Source organism: Bos javanicus, chromosome X, assembly GCF_032452875.1.
Source record: "Bos javanicus breed banteng chromosome X, ARS-OSU_banteng_1.0, whole genome shotgun sequence".
Taxonomy (NCBI): Eukaryota; Metazoa; Chordata; class Mammalia; order Artiodactyla; family Bovidae; genus Bos; species Bos javanicus.
Window position 1 is genome coordinate 95732347 of NC_083897.1, and position 13744 is coordinate 95746090.

The window sequence follows — 13744 nt, forward strand, 5'->3', positions numbered from 1 at the left end:
AGAGCTTTTGTGCAATAGAGTTTTATTAAAGTCTAAAAGGGATTCAAAAAGCTTCTGACATAGACATCAGAAGGGGGCAGAAAGAGTACCCCCTTGCTAGTGTTAGTAATGGAGTTATATACTCTCCAATTAGTTATTACAATGTATCAAAATAATGTCTGGAGCTTGTGAAGACCTCACTAGACCTACTCCCATACTTTACATTTTAAGATAACAGGATTAGCCTGAAGGTTTTTTCCCCAAGACTGTCCTCAAGCAGGATACATTATTGTTGTATAATCCTAAGGAATGTAGAGGGAAAAAAAAAAAGTTTTTACTTTCTTCCTCCTTAAGAATTCCAGACCCCTCTCTCCTTCGGGACCCCTGGACTTCTTATCAACCTGCCTAGGAAATGACTCTCTCATTCCCCCCTTTTCTTTTAGAATTATGTTGCCAATGGAAAGGGGCGTCAATTTCATTCCATAACTACTTCCTGCTGTTGAGGGGCATGGTCCCTAAATTGTTAAGCCAACATATTCTCCTAACCCTCATATTGAGGGTCTCTGATCTAGGGGATCCAAGTAATAGTTGGAGGAGGCTGTGGCACTCATAGGAGCTTGGACAACCATTTGTAACTTAAAAGCCTTCATGAGACTAGAAACAAATCCAATCGCAAAGTTATGGATTCAGGGAGCAAACAGCAAAAACAGAACAATCAGAATTATTGTAATTAAGATGGTTTTCCACCATGGGGGACTAGGTGCCATCTCCCAAAGTGAGGCAATTGAGGCTTCAGGAGTATCCATAGCCTCAATCATCTTGTTCATATGTTTAGTAAAATGAATAACATTAGCGCTCATATCAGGTATATATGTACAGCATTGGGTATAAATAATGGCACAAGTTCCTCTTTGTGCAGCTATCAGAATATCTAAAGCCAATCTGTTTTGTAAGACCACCTTTCTAATTTGTGCTTGTTCAGCATTAAGAGCTGAAATAGCTTTTTGAGAATCTTGTAATGCCTGTTGAGTAAAATTAGTCAAACCATCCACTTGTAGCATAACATCTGTAATTCCCAGAGAGGGAACAAATACTGTAGCCAAATAATCATACCAGTGAAATGCAGAACTTGCCCACTGAGTTTTAAAGTGTGGTAAATTAGCAGGCTTTTTTGGGGAAACCCTGAAAATATAAAGCCATGAGTAAAAGCTAGACCTAGGGTGCATCTCCCTATCCAACCAGGGGGAAGCCATGCCCATAGGTAAGAGCCACATATTCAATAGGTCCCATTTGGAGCAAGTCAGCATGACTGAGATATCCAGTCCCAATCAGTGCCTGGCCAGACAAAGGGAGGACCTGAATTGGGGTGGGAAAACACGGGAATGATTACACTGTATATTTCCTGAGGCAGAAATCCCAAGTGTTTCCAATCATTATAATTAAGTTGTTGACTAAGTTCTGGGGGTGGCTCTATTTGCTCCCAGCATATAGGGGCAGTAGATATTAGATGTCCTTTTTCAGGAGTTAACCATATAACCCCATCCCGTATTTGATAAACATCAGGTATAAAAAAAAAAAAAAAAAAAACATTAAATCTAGACCCATTTACCTTATGTGTAATGAAATAGTCATTAAACTGAGACAATGTATAATCAAAATTAAAAGTCACGTTATGTCCATAGTTAAAGTACAAAGTGTTGCACCAGTCCATCTTAGGGTTGTTAGATATCATCAGTTTAAGAAGAGGCATCTCATGAGATTGTTGTTGAAGGTATTTGCAGACTTGGAGAAGGTCTTTTCCTTGAAGTGGAGATGTCCACCATGGGAAGCCTTCCACTGATGAAGAGGGGAGCACTCGCAGACCCAGCAGTTAGACCAATTGTGGAATGCAGCGTAGGAGTGAGCCCAGGACAGGAAGGCATTGTCTTGAGGATCAAATGGCAGACTCAGGATTTTTGGAGTCAGCAGAAGTAGACTCACATAGATTATCAGGCCCATCTGAAAAGTACAAAGTCAGAGCATAGAAAGTAAAGACATAAAATGACACCACTTAGTTCTGGTCAGTTCTTAACTCGAGTGTGATGCACCCACGAATCAATTCCTGGCACTTTGACAGCTGTGGAAGAAGAAAGAATAACCTGGTAAGGGCTTTCCCAGAGGGGCTGGAGGGATTGGTCCCCAGATCCCAATGTTTTTATCAGGACCTCTGTTCCTGGCTCAAATAGAGGCTTGCTTGACTCAGACTCTGGGTCAGGAGTCCTCTCCCAGAGTTCTGTTAATGCCGGTTGAAAAGCTGAGAGCTGAGTTACATAACTAGTTGATTCCAAGGCTTCAGGGTCTATAACAATGTCTGTATGTAAGAAAGGCCTTCCATAAATACATTCAAAGGGGGACAGTCCCTCCTTTTGAGGGGCAGTTTGAGCCCTCATTAAAGCTATGGGTAGAACTTTAATCCAATTGTCCTGCGTCTCTTGAGCTAATTTGTGCAGATGTCTTTTGATAATGTCATTAGCCTTTTCAACCTTTCCTCAGGATTGGGGTCTCCAGGAACAGTGTAAGTGATATTCCATTCCTAGAGCTTTAGATAACCCCTGAGTTACAGCAGCTTTAAATGTGGAGCCATTGTCACTCTGAAGGCTCCATGGCAGCCCAAACCTATGGATAATTTCATGGATTAAAATCTTTATAACCTCCTTAGCCTGTTCACTACTACAGGGAAAGACCTCAATCCATCCAGTAAAAGTATCCACCCAAATTTGTAAGAATATCCATTAGCTTTTGGCATATGAGTAAAATCAATTTCCCAGTCATCTCCAGGATATTTTCCACTTCGTTGTAATCCATATTTTGCTAGCTTTCCAGTCTCTGGGTTATTTTTCTGACAAACCTCAGAGTTTTTAATAATATTCTTTAAACTTTTCATTACATTTTTACCGTCAGACAAATGAGAAGCCATCTGGTAAGTACTCTCTGCACCCAAATGAAAACTCTGGTGTAAACCCGTAAGAATTTTCCACTGAGCATTTTCAGGAATTATTAATCGTCCATCTTCCGACTGTAACCATCTTTTATCAGTAATCTTTGCTCCTCTTTTCTCATATCTTTCTAATTTTTCCTCAGTATATTGTGGTTTTTTCTGTTCCACAGGACCTGTCTAGATCAAAGGCCTCTGCAGTGAAGGGGTTTTGTAAAGTTCCGCTTTTCTGGCTTGACAGTCACCCAGTTGATTACCTTCGGCTACTTTACACCCATCCCTGTTGTGCCCTTTGCAATGCATAACAGCTACTTCTTTGGGACAATATATAGCAGTTAAAAGTCTCTTGATCTCTCTGAAATGTTTATTAGGTTCTCCTGTTGCTGTTTTAAACTGTCTTTCTTTCCATATTGCAGCATGAGCATGTAAAGTCAAAATAAGCATACTTAGAATCAGTGTAGATATTTACTCACTCCCCTTTCCTTAACTCTAGACCTCAGGTCAGAGCCACAAGCTCCACTAACTGAGCACTGGTTCCCTGGGGGAGAGATTTTGCTTCCAAACCTGTTCAGCAGTCACCACGGGGTAATCTGCTTTACACTTTCCATCCCGAACAAAAGAACTGCCATCTGTAAATATTTCCATGTCAGGGTTGTCTAATGGGGTATCCATTAGATCTTCCTGAGCTACATAGTTTAAAGTTAGAAATTGGGAGCAATCATGATCAGGTGTTTCATTTTCCTTCTCAGGAACGAAAATGGCAGGATTTAAATTTCCACAAACTTTAAGCTTAGTTACTGGCCCTTTTAGCAACAATGACTGATATTTAAGAAGCCTACTGTCTGTCATCTAAATATTAACTTTAGAATTTAAGATGCCACTCACATCATGAGAAGTCAGTACAGTGAGGTATCATCCATTAATTATTTTAAAGCTTCAGGTGTTAATAAAGCCATTGCCCCAATTACTCTTAGACGGTGGGGCCACCCGCATGATATTGCATCTAATTCTCTGCTTAGATAAGCAATAGGTTGCTGGTGAGGCCCTCGGGATTGTGTCAAAACTCCTAAGGCCATACCCTTTCTTTCAGTGACAAATTAAATTCTGACCCTGTGGGCAAGCTCAAAGCAGGAACTTGCAGGACAGCAGTCTGAAGAACCTTAAAAGCCTTTTGAATATCTGAAGACCAAATCAGTTTGTTGGTTTGGGCCTGCTGAGTTTCAGCTATAAGTTTATATAAAGGCCAGGCAAGTTCCCCATAACCTGGAATCCAAATGTGACAGTAGCCTGTGATTCCCCAAAATCCTTTCAATTGCCTTTTACTCATAGGTAGGGGATGATTTAGTATAGGTTTAATTCTCTCGGGGCCTATAGCCTTAGTCCCTTCTGATATGATTAGGTGCAGGTTATATAACATTTTGTTGACAAAGCTGAGCCTTTTCTCTCGATGCCTTGTAACTGAAGCCTGCCAGAAAGTTTAAGAAATCTTCTGAGGCTCGTGAACAAGCTTCCTCTGTCTCAGCAAAGAGCAAAATATCATCTACATATTGTAACACCACCACTTCAGAGTTATTAAAGTTTTGTAGATCCCATGACAAATTTTGTCCAAATAAGTAAGGACTGTCACAAAATCCCTGGGGCAAAACTGTCCAGGTTAACCGAGAAGCTGGCTCCGTAGGGTCCTCAAAGGCAAATAGAAATTGACTTTCCTCCGCCAAAGGCACTGAATAGAAGGCATCTTTCAAATAAATTTACTGAGAAATATTTGGCTCTTTCAGGAAATTCAGACAATAGAGTATAAGGATTAGGCACCATGGGGTATAAAGGAACTGCCGCTGCTGCTGCTAAGTCGTTTCAGTCGTGTCCAACTCTGTGCGACCCCATAGACAGCAGCCCACCAGGCTCCCCCATCTCTGGGATTCTCCAGGCAAGAACAGTGGAGTGGGTTGCCATTTCCTTCTCCAACGCATGAAAGTGAAAAGTGAAAATGAATTTGCTCAGTCGTGTCAGACTCTTAGCAACCCCATGGACTGCAGCCTACCAGGCTCCTCCACCCATGGAATTTTCCAGGCAAGAGTACTGGAGTGGGTTGCCATTGCCTTCTCCAGTAAAGTAACTACAGCCTCATTTATGATTTGTAAATCTTGAACTAGTCTCCGTTTACCATTTGATTTCTTTATACCCAAAATAGGAGTGTTGCATGGACTGTTACTGGGAATTAATAGCCCCTGCTGCTCTAAATTCTCAATGATGGGTTTTAACCCTTCCTTAACCTCAGGTTTCAGTGGATACTGCTTCTTATGTGAAATAAGTGCGGGTCTTTGAGCTTGACAGTTACAGGAATAGCATTTTCTTCTCGACCCACAGATTTTCTGTCAGCCCATACTCTAGGATTTACATTTTGTTCAATTAAAGGGAGAGAAAGGGAAGGCTCCATATTCATGAAAAGAGAGGCATGGACTTTGCTCAGTATATCCCTCCCCAAAAGGGGTGAGGGAGACCCTGGCACAATCAGAAACTCATGTGAAAATAGGACAGAGTCCCAGTCACAACTTACAGAAGAACTGAATTAATACCTTTTTTGCTTCTACAGATAGTCCCATTATGGAAGTGGATTGGGAACAAAGTGGGCCAGGGGCTTCAGTAAGCACAGAGTAAGTTGCCCCAGTGTCTAAAAGGAAATCAATGGATTGGCCTCCCACAGTTATTAATACCCAGGTTTCTTCAGGTGTAATTAGGATGGGAGCTTGTGTGGGGACCCCCAGGAACCTTCAGTCCTGATTGTCTTGAGAGTCCAATCCCTGAAACCTACGCCTCTGGGGTAAGTCTCTCTTCCAGTGTGGTCCTTTGCAGATGGAACATGGAGCCGGGGACAGGTTAGATGCCTGAGGGCAATCCCTCTTGAGGTGCCCCTCCTGTCCAGAGTAATAGCAAGCCCATCCTTTTCGACCTAGGTCCCTCTGGGCATTTTTCTCAGGCTGTTTATGGTTCTCATAGCCACTGAGAGGGCTTCCACCTGTTCCTTTGTCTTTTTCTGCCTTTCTTTCTTTTCCTCATATTCCCTACCATAATAGACTGTCTGAGCCAGTTGTAACAGATTATCTAAAGACTGATTTGGTCCATATGCCCATTTTAACACCTTATAGCAGATATCTGGGGCTAACTGAGTGAGAAATCTATCTTTTAAGATCACTTTTCCCACTTCACTTTTGGGATCAATCTCAATGAAACTGTGAAGGGCTTCCTTCAGTCTATCTAGGAATTTACCAGGACCTTCCTTCTCCTACTGTTCTATGTTTGCCAACTTGGAATGTAAGGCCCATGAATCAAAGGTCCATGAATCAAAGGCAAATTGGAAGTGGTCAAACAGGAGATGGCAAGAGTTAACATCAACATTCTAGGAATCAGCGAACTAAAATGGACTGGAATGGGTGAATTTAACTCAGATGACCATTATATCTACTACTGTGGGCAGGAATCCCTTATAAGAAATGGAGTAGCCATCATAGTCAACAAAAGAGTCTGAAATACAGTACTTGGATGCAACTCAAAAACAACAGAATGATCTCTGTTCATTGCCTAGGCAAACCATTCAATATCACAGTAATCCAAGTCTATGCCCCAACCAGTAACACTGAAGAAGCTGAAGATGAATGGTTCTATGAAGACCTACAAGACCTTTTAGAACTAACACCCAAGAAAGATGTCCTTTTCATTATAGGGGACTGGAATGCAAAAGTAGGAAGTCAAGAAACACCTGGAGTAACAGGCAAATTTGGCCTTGGAATATGGAATGAAGCAGGGCAAAGGCTAATAGAGTTTTGCCAAGAGAATGCACTGCTCATAGCAAACACCCTCTTCCAACAGCACAAGAGAAGACTATACACATGGACATCACCAGATAGTCAACACTGAAATCAGATTGATTATATTCTGTGCAGCCAAAGATGAATAACCTCTATACAGTCTGCAAAACAAGAACAGAAGCTGACTGTGGCTCAGATCATGAACTCATTGCCAAATTCAGACTTAAATTGAAGAAATTTGGGAAAACCACTAGACCATTCATGTATGACCTAAATCAAATCCCTTATGATTATACAGTAGAAGTGAGAAATAGATTTAAGGGACTAGATATCATAGACAGATTGCCTGATGAACTATGGACAGAGGTTCATGACATTGTACAGGAGACAGGGATCAAGACCATCCCCATGGAAAAGAAATGCAGAAAAGCAAAATGGCTGTCAGAGGAGGCCTTACAAATAGCTGAGAAAAGGAGAGAAGCTAAAATCAAAGAAAAGGAAGGATATACCCATTTGGATGCAGAGTTCCAAAGAATAGCAAGGAGAGATAAGAAAGCCTTCCTTGGTGATCAGTGCAAAGAAATAGAGGAAAACAACAGAATGGGAAAGACTAGAGATCTCTTCAAGAAAATTAGACACACCAAGGGAACATTTCATGCAAAGATGGGGTCAATAAAGGACAGAAAATTTATGGACCTAACAAAAGCAGAAGATATTGAGAAGAGGTGGCAAAAATACACAGAAGAACTGTACAAAAAAGATCTTCATGACCCAGATAATCACGAGGTTTGATCACTCACCTAGACCCAGACATCCTGGAATGTGAAGTCAAGTGGGCCTTAGAAAGCATCACTATGAACAAAGCTAGTGGAGGTGATGGAATTCCAGTTGAGCTATATCAAATCCTAAAAGATGATGCTGTGAAAGTGCTGCATGCAATATGCCAGCAAATTTGGAAAGTGCAGCAGTGGCCACAGGACTGGAAAAGGTCAGTTTTCATTCCAATCCCAAAGAAAGGCAATGCCAAAGAATGATCAAACTACTGCACAATTGCACTCATCTCACATGCTAGTAAAGTAATGCTCAAAATTCTCCAAGCCAGGCTTCAGCAATACATAAACCATGAACTTCCAGATGTTCACACTTGTTTTAGAAAAGGCAGAGGAACCAGAGTTCAAATTGCCAACATCTGCTATATCATTGAAAAAGCAAAAGAGTTCCAGCGAAACATCTATTTCTGCTTTATTTACTATGCCAAAGCCTTTGACTGTGTGGATCACAAGAAACTGTGGAAAATTCTGAAAGAAATGGGAATACCAGACCACCTGACCTGCCTCTTGAGAAACCTGTATGCAGATCACGAAGCAACAGTTAGAATTGGACATGGAACAAAAGACTGGTTCCAAATAGGAAAAGGAGTACATCAAGCCTGTATATTGTCAACCTGCTTATTTAACTTGTATGCAAAGTACATCCAGAGAAATGCTGAGCTGGAAGAAGCACAAACTGGAATCAAGATTGCCAGGAGAAATATCAATAAACTCAGATATTCAGATGGCACCACCCTTATGGCAAAAAGTTAAGAGGAACTAAAAAGCCTCTTGATGAATGTGAAAGAGGAGAGTGAAAAAGTTGGCTTAAAGCTCAACATTCAGAAAACGAAGATCATGGCGTCTGGTCCCATCACTTCATGGGAAATAGATGGGGAAACTGGAAACAGTGGCTGAGTTTATTTTCTTGAGCTCCAAAATCACTGTAGATGGTGATTGCTGCCATGAAAGTAAAAGACACTTACTCCTTGGAAGGAAAGTTATGACCAACCTAGATAGCATATTCAAAAGCAGAGACATTACTTTGTCAACAAAGGTCTGTCTAGTCAAGGCTATGGTTTTTCCAGTGGTCATGTATGGATGTGAGAGTTGGACTGTGAAGAAAGCTGAGTGCTGAAGAATTGATGCTTTTGAACTGTGGTGTTGGAGAAGACTCTTGAGAGTCCCTTGGACTGCAAGGAGATCCAACCAGTCTATCCTAAAGGAGATCAGTCCTGGGTGTTCATTGGAAGGACTGATGCTGAAGCTGAAACTCCAATACTTTGGCCACCTCATGTGAAGGGTTGACTCATTGGAAAAGACCCTGATGCTGGGAGGGATTTGGGGCAGGAGGAGAAGGGGACGACCTAGGATGAGATGGCTGGATGGCCTCACTGACTCGATAGACATGAGTTTGGGTAAACTCCAGGAGTTGGTGATTGATAGGGAGGCCTGGCATGCTGCAATTCATGGGGTTGCAAAGAGTCGGACATGATTGAGTGACTGAAGTGAATTGAACTGAAGGGCTTAACTCGTTCTGGCCTGAGTCCTTCATGAATACATCTGACAAAATAACTCTGATCCCATCTTCTTTTAGCCATGTTATAATCCCAATCTGTTTCTATAGTTGGGACCACCCGATTCCCAGTGGGGAGGGTGGCTATCTCGTCCTCCCTCTTCCCTAATGATTCAAAACCAAGCCTTTCATCTCCATAAGCAACCACTTTTTCCAAAACTCTACTTTTTGAGTCAGGAGTCAGTGTTTGTCCCAAGATATACATCACATCCTTCCAAGTAAGGTCATAAAGCAGGGTAACACCTTTAAAAGCTCTAATATATTTTTCCAGGTATTCTAAATAGTCTCCCAGATCCTCCTCGATTCTCTGTATTTCTTGATAAGAAAAGGGCTTATTAACTCTCATAGACTGATTATTTCTCCTGGTGGGTGCTTCATAAAGATGCAACAGCTGTTCCTCAGCCTCTCTGGCTTTTCTGCACATATGATCCCAGGGATATATTGGAGAAACCTGCTTTACTTTATCTCTTTGCCTCCTGTCCTCCATCTCATCTCTTACTTCAGTTGTCTGAGTTTCTATTGAAACCGGAGTAGTCTGAGGTTGTACTGAGACAGGAGTTGTTAGGACCTCTACTTTGGCAGTTTGAATCTCACTTTGGGTTTTTACAGAGACCAAGGCAACCCTTCTTGTTGGGGGCGGGGGGTGTTCTCTGGCTTCCAGTTTGCCTAGTTTGGAGCCCCGGGTACAGAGGCAAAGTAGGACAGGAAGGAGCTGAAGGTGTCACACCCAAATCTATACCCTTAGGACATAAGTCTGGCATATTTCACAGAGAGAAAAAGGGAAACACATATGCTACTTCTACCCATTTTCCTTGTTTTCTATAGAACCGGTCTAATTGTAAAACAGTATTATACTTAAGAGACCCTCCAACTGTCCATCGTTCACCATCCTCTGGTGGGTACTTCAGCCATGCAGTATCATATAGCAGGTGTGTCTTCTTTAAGCCCTGGGGATCAAATATATCCCAGTTTTTCCAGATACAGTTCAAAGGAGTGAGGGTGGAATTGTTAGCTCTCATGTGTAAGACAGAAAAGAAGCGACCAGCACCATCTTTCTACTGGAGGCATCCCTCCCTGCTCCAGTTGGGGGTGTAGAAAGACTTTACACCAAAGCTTTTCTTTCCTGGTCAGACTCAGTCTATCCCTTACCGACTCAGGTGCCGTACTCATCCCTCCCGGCTCTACCACTGAGATGGGGTGGGGATGCACCGGGGGTAGACCTGATGGCATCTCTGACTGACGTCCAGCTCCTTACCATTAAAACCTTGCTTGCCTCTGATGCCACCCAGGATGCAATCAGAGTAGCCTTCCAAAATGCCTCCCAGGCTAAGAGTGCTGGGGGAAACAAACATTCATCACATGAGTGCCTGTGAACGATCCTGAGTATATTCCTGACCACAATAAGACCGGTATGAACATAAAACTGAGATGTTCCTTCCAAGCGTCACCACACCAGTATAAGAGCCTCCTCTGGTCCACTAAGAGTCAGCATTATCAGAGGAAAAAACCCCATTGTAGTTCCAATCTGAGTAACCTTTAACCTCAGAGATGCTCTTGTAGCTAGAGCTCCATCTAATTTCTGAACTTTTGATTCCTAGTGAGGCTAGGCACTTCCTGACTGCCAATCCAAGTTTGGGACCTAAGTCAAAGTACACAGTAACAGGATAGAACACAAGTCCCTTGAAAGTCTATGATCTGACAGATTAGGTTAGTACTTCTAATTCTCAAGGAGTTATGAGATGGTCAAAGAGACCAAAAATTTTGACCAAGAAAGGAGAGTTCGGTCCACACGCTTTACCCATTTCTGGCCGGTCCCCAAAGGAGACATTGGGTGCCTCTTGGCATTGGCAGGTCAGTATAAACCCCCAAAAGGTTTCTGCCATAAGCCGTATGAGGTCACCATGGAACCTCAGAGCAGGGCTTCTCACTTCCTTCATGCAGGATGTGTCATTCATTCACACAAGCACACCGTAGAGTTAGTAAAGTACAGCAGAAAACGAGTTCACTACAAGAACAAAGAACTAGAGCTCCAAGCATCCTTACCTTGTCCTGAAGAATCCCTGACGAGCCCCCAAGATGCAAGATTGTTGCTGAACCATGAAAAGATGCTGGGATTCTTGGCCTCTGGAAGAGAAGAATTCAATCTGGGGCCAGAGACGAAGCTTGATCACTCAGAGTTTTTGTGCAATAGAGTTTTATTAAAGTATAAAAGAGATAGAGAAAGCTTCTGACATAGACATCAGAAGGGGGCAGAAAGCGTACCCTCTTGCTAGTGTTAGCAATGGGGTTATATATCTCCAATTAGTTATTACAATAAATCAAAAGAATGTCTGGAGGTTGTCAAGACCTGACTAGACCTACCCCCATAATTTACATTTTAAGATAACAGAATTAGCCAGAAAGTTTTTTCAGAGACTGTCCTCAAGCAGGATACATTATTGTTATATAATCCTAAGGAATGTGGGGGGGGGGGTTGTCCTTTCTTCCTCCTTGAGAATTCCAGACCCCTCTGTCCTAGGGGACGCCTGGACTTCTTATCAACCTGCCTAGGAAATGACTCTCTCACTTCCCCATTTTGGAAAAGCGTTTGACTGTTATCTCCTCAAATATTTTCTCATGCCCTTTCCTTTTGTCTTTTACTTCTGGGATGCCTATAATTAAAAATTTGGGGCACTTAACATTGGCCCAGAGATCTCTGAGATGGTGCCATTTCTTTTTCTTCTTTTTTATTTTTTCCACTCTGCTTCATTTATTTCCATCATTCTATCTTCCAGCTCACTTATCCACTCTTCTGCCTCAGTTACTCTACTCTTGTTTCCTTCCAGAGTGTTTTTAATCTCAGTTTTTGTAATGTTCATTGCTGATTGACTGTTCTTTATTTCTTCTAAGTCCTTGTTAAACATTTCTCGCATCTTCTCAATCCATGTGTAGTCTCTTTATCTATATCTCCATTTTGTTTTCAAAATTTTGGATCATCTTTACTATGATTATTCTGAATTCCTTTTCAGGTAGACTTCCTAACTTCTCATATTTTGTTTGGTTTCATGGGTTTTTATCATATTCATTCACCTGCTGGATATTTCTTTGCTTTTTATTTTATTTAGTCTCCTGTGTTTGGAGTCTCCTTTCTGCAGGCTGCAGGGTCATAGTTCCTCTTAACTGTAGAGTCTGCTTCCTGTGGGCGGGGTTGGGCCAATGGCTTATGAAGGTTTCCTGGTTGAGGAAACTTGTGTCTGTGTTCTGATGAATGGAGCTGGATCTCGTGTCTCTGGATGGCAGTGCAGTATCCAGTAGCAAGATATGGTGTGTCTATGGGTTCGGTATGGCTTTGGGAAGCCTGTCTGTTAATGTTCAGGGTTGTGTTCCTGTTCTGATAGAGGATTAGCATGGGATGTCATACACTGGAGCTTGCTGCCTCTTGAGTGGAGCTTTGTCTCTCTGTAGCTGTGGAGGCCTTTGGGTGCACTCTCATTTATTAATGTTCCCTGGGGTCAGGATTTCTATGATGATCAAACATTTTGGAGTTGTGCTTCCTGCCACTGGGTTTCGGGCACCACCTTTTACAGTAGCATCAAGACTTGTCTATCCACATAACATGGAAGATAAAACCCCTAGTTTAATGCTGAAGCAACTCTCCACAGCCAGGAACACCCAAAAAGTTTCACAGTTATATAGTGAAGAGAAGAGAGAGGAAGGAAAAAGAGGTAACCAGGAGGAGAAAAGGGAGCATCAAAAGAGAAGAGAGCAATCAAGCCCATAATCAAATCCTTAAGTGAAAATGGATACTAAAAGTTACACTCTTAAAGATCCAAAATTGGTAACAAAAGTTCAAAAAGCAAAAATTAAAAACCTAGAACAAACGTTAGACTCTCAAAAGTACAATGCAATACAAAAAAGAAAATCAAAATTAAAAATAGGAAATTTATTTAACAAATAAGAGTTTTTAAAAAGGTAAAAGTAGGCTATGAAAAAGAGAAGTTAAAGGAGTAATAACCATAATAAGATGGTATGAGGAAATAAAGAAAAAGAAGAGGGGAAGAGGAGGGAGGGGAAAGGGAAAGAAAATGAATAAAAATTTAAACAAATTTTAAAAATAATTAAATTAAAAAAAAATGTGCACCCATGGGTGATTCATGTCAATGTATGGCAAAAACCACCACAATATTGTAAAGAAATTATCGTCAAATTAAAATAAATTGATTAATTATAAAATAATATATATTTTTTTCATTTTAGAGGATGTGGTAGGATATATATAATGTTAGTTAAATGAATGTTGGTCTGTTTTCTGTTTTCCTCCTATAGTCATGTTACCTACTCTGAAGGTCCTCCGGTATATCTAGAAATGTCTCTGGAGCTCTTCTGGGCAGTGTGGAATCAGTTCAGTGTCAGATATTCCCTTGTTCTGGCTTGTACTTGTTCTGAAAGTCTACAGTTTCCCCTCAAATGCAGTCTCAGTTTAACTGCAAGATCTAATCTGTTGCACCTGCCATTTCTGGGGCAGTTCCCCCTTCTTTACTTTGCTTAGGTTGGCCTCATCTGGTTGCAAGTCTGTCTTCTATGTCTGATCTCCACTATGACACAAAGGAGCAAAAATGGC

General features: G+C 41.5%; 1 protein-coding gene and 1 pseudogene across 1 annotated transcript in view; one reads left to right on the forward strand and one right to left on the reverse strand.

Annotated features, from left to right (window-relative positions):
- Positions 1-13744, forward strand: part of KLF8 (KLF transcription factor 8) — a 345448-nt gene that overhangs the window by 266920 nt on the left and 64784 nt on the right. The window lies entirely within an intron of this gene.
- LOC133243399 (endogenous retrovirus group PABLB member 1 Env polyprotein-like) lies at positions 505-2072 on the reverse strand (annotated as a pseudogene).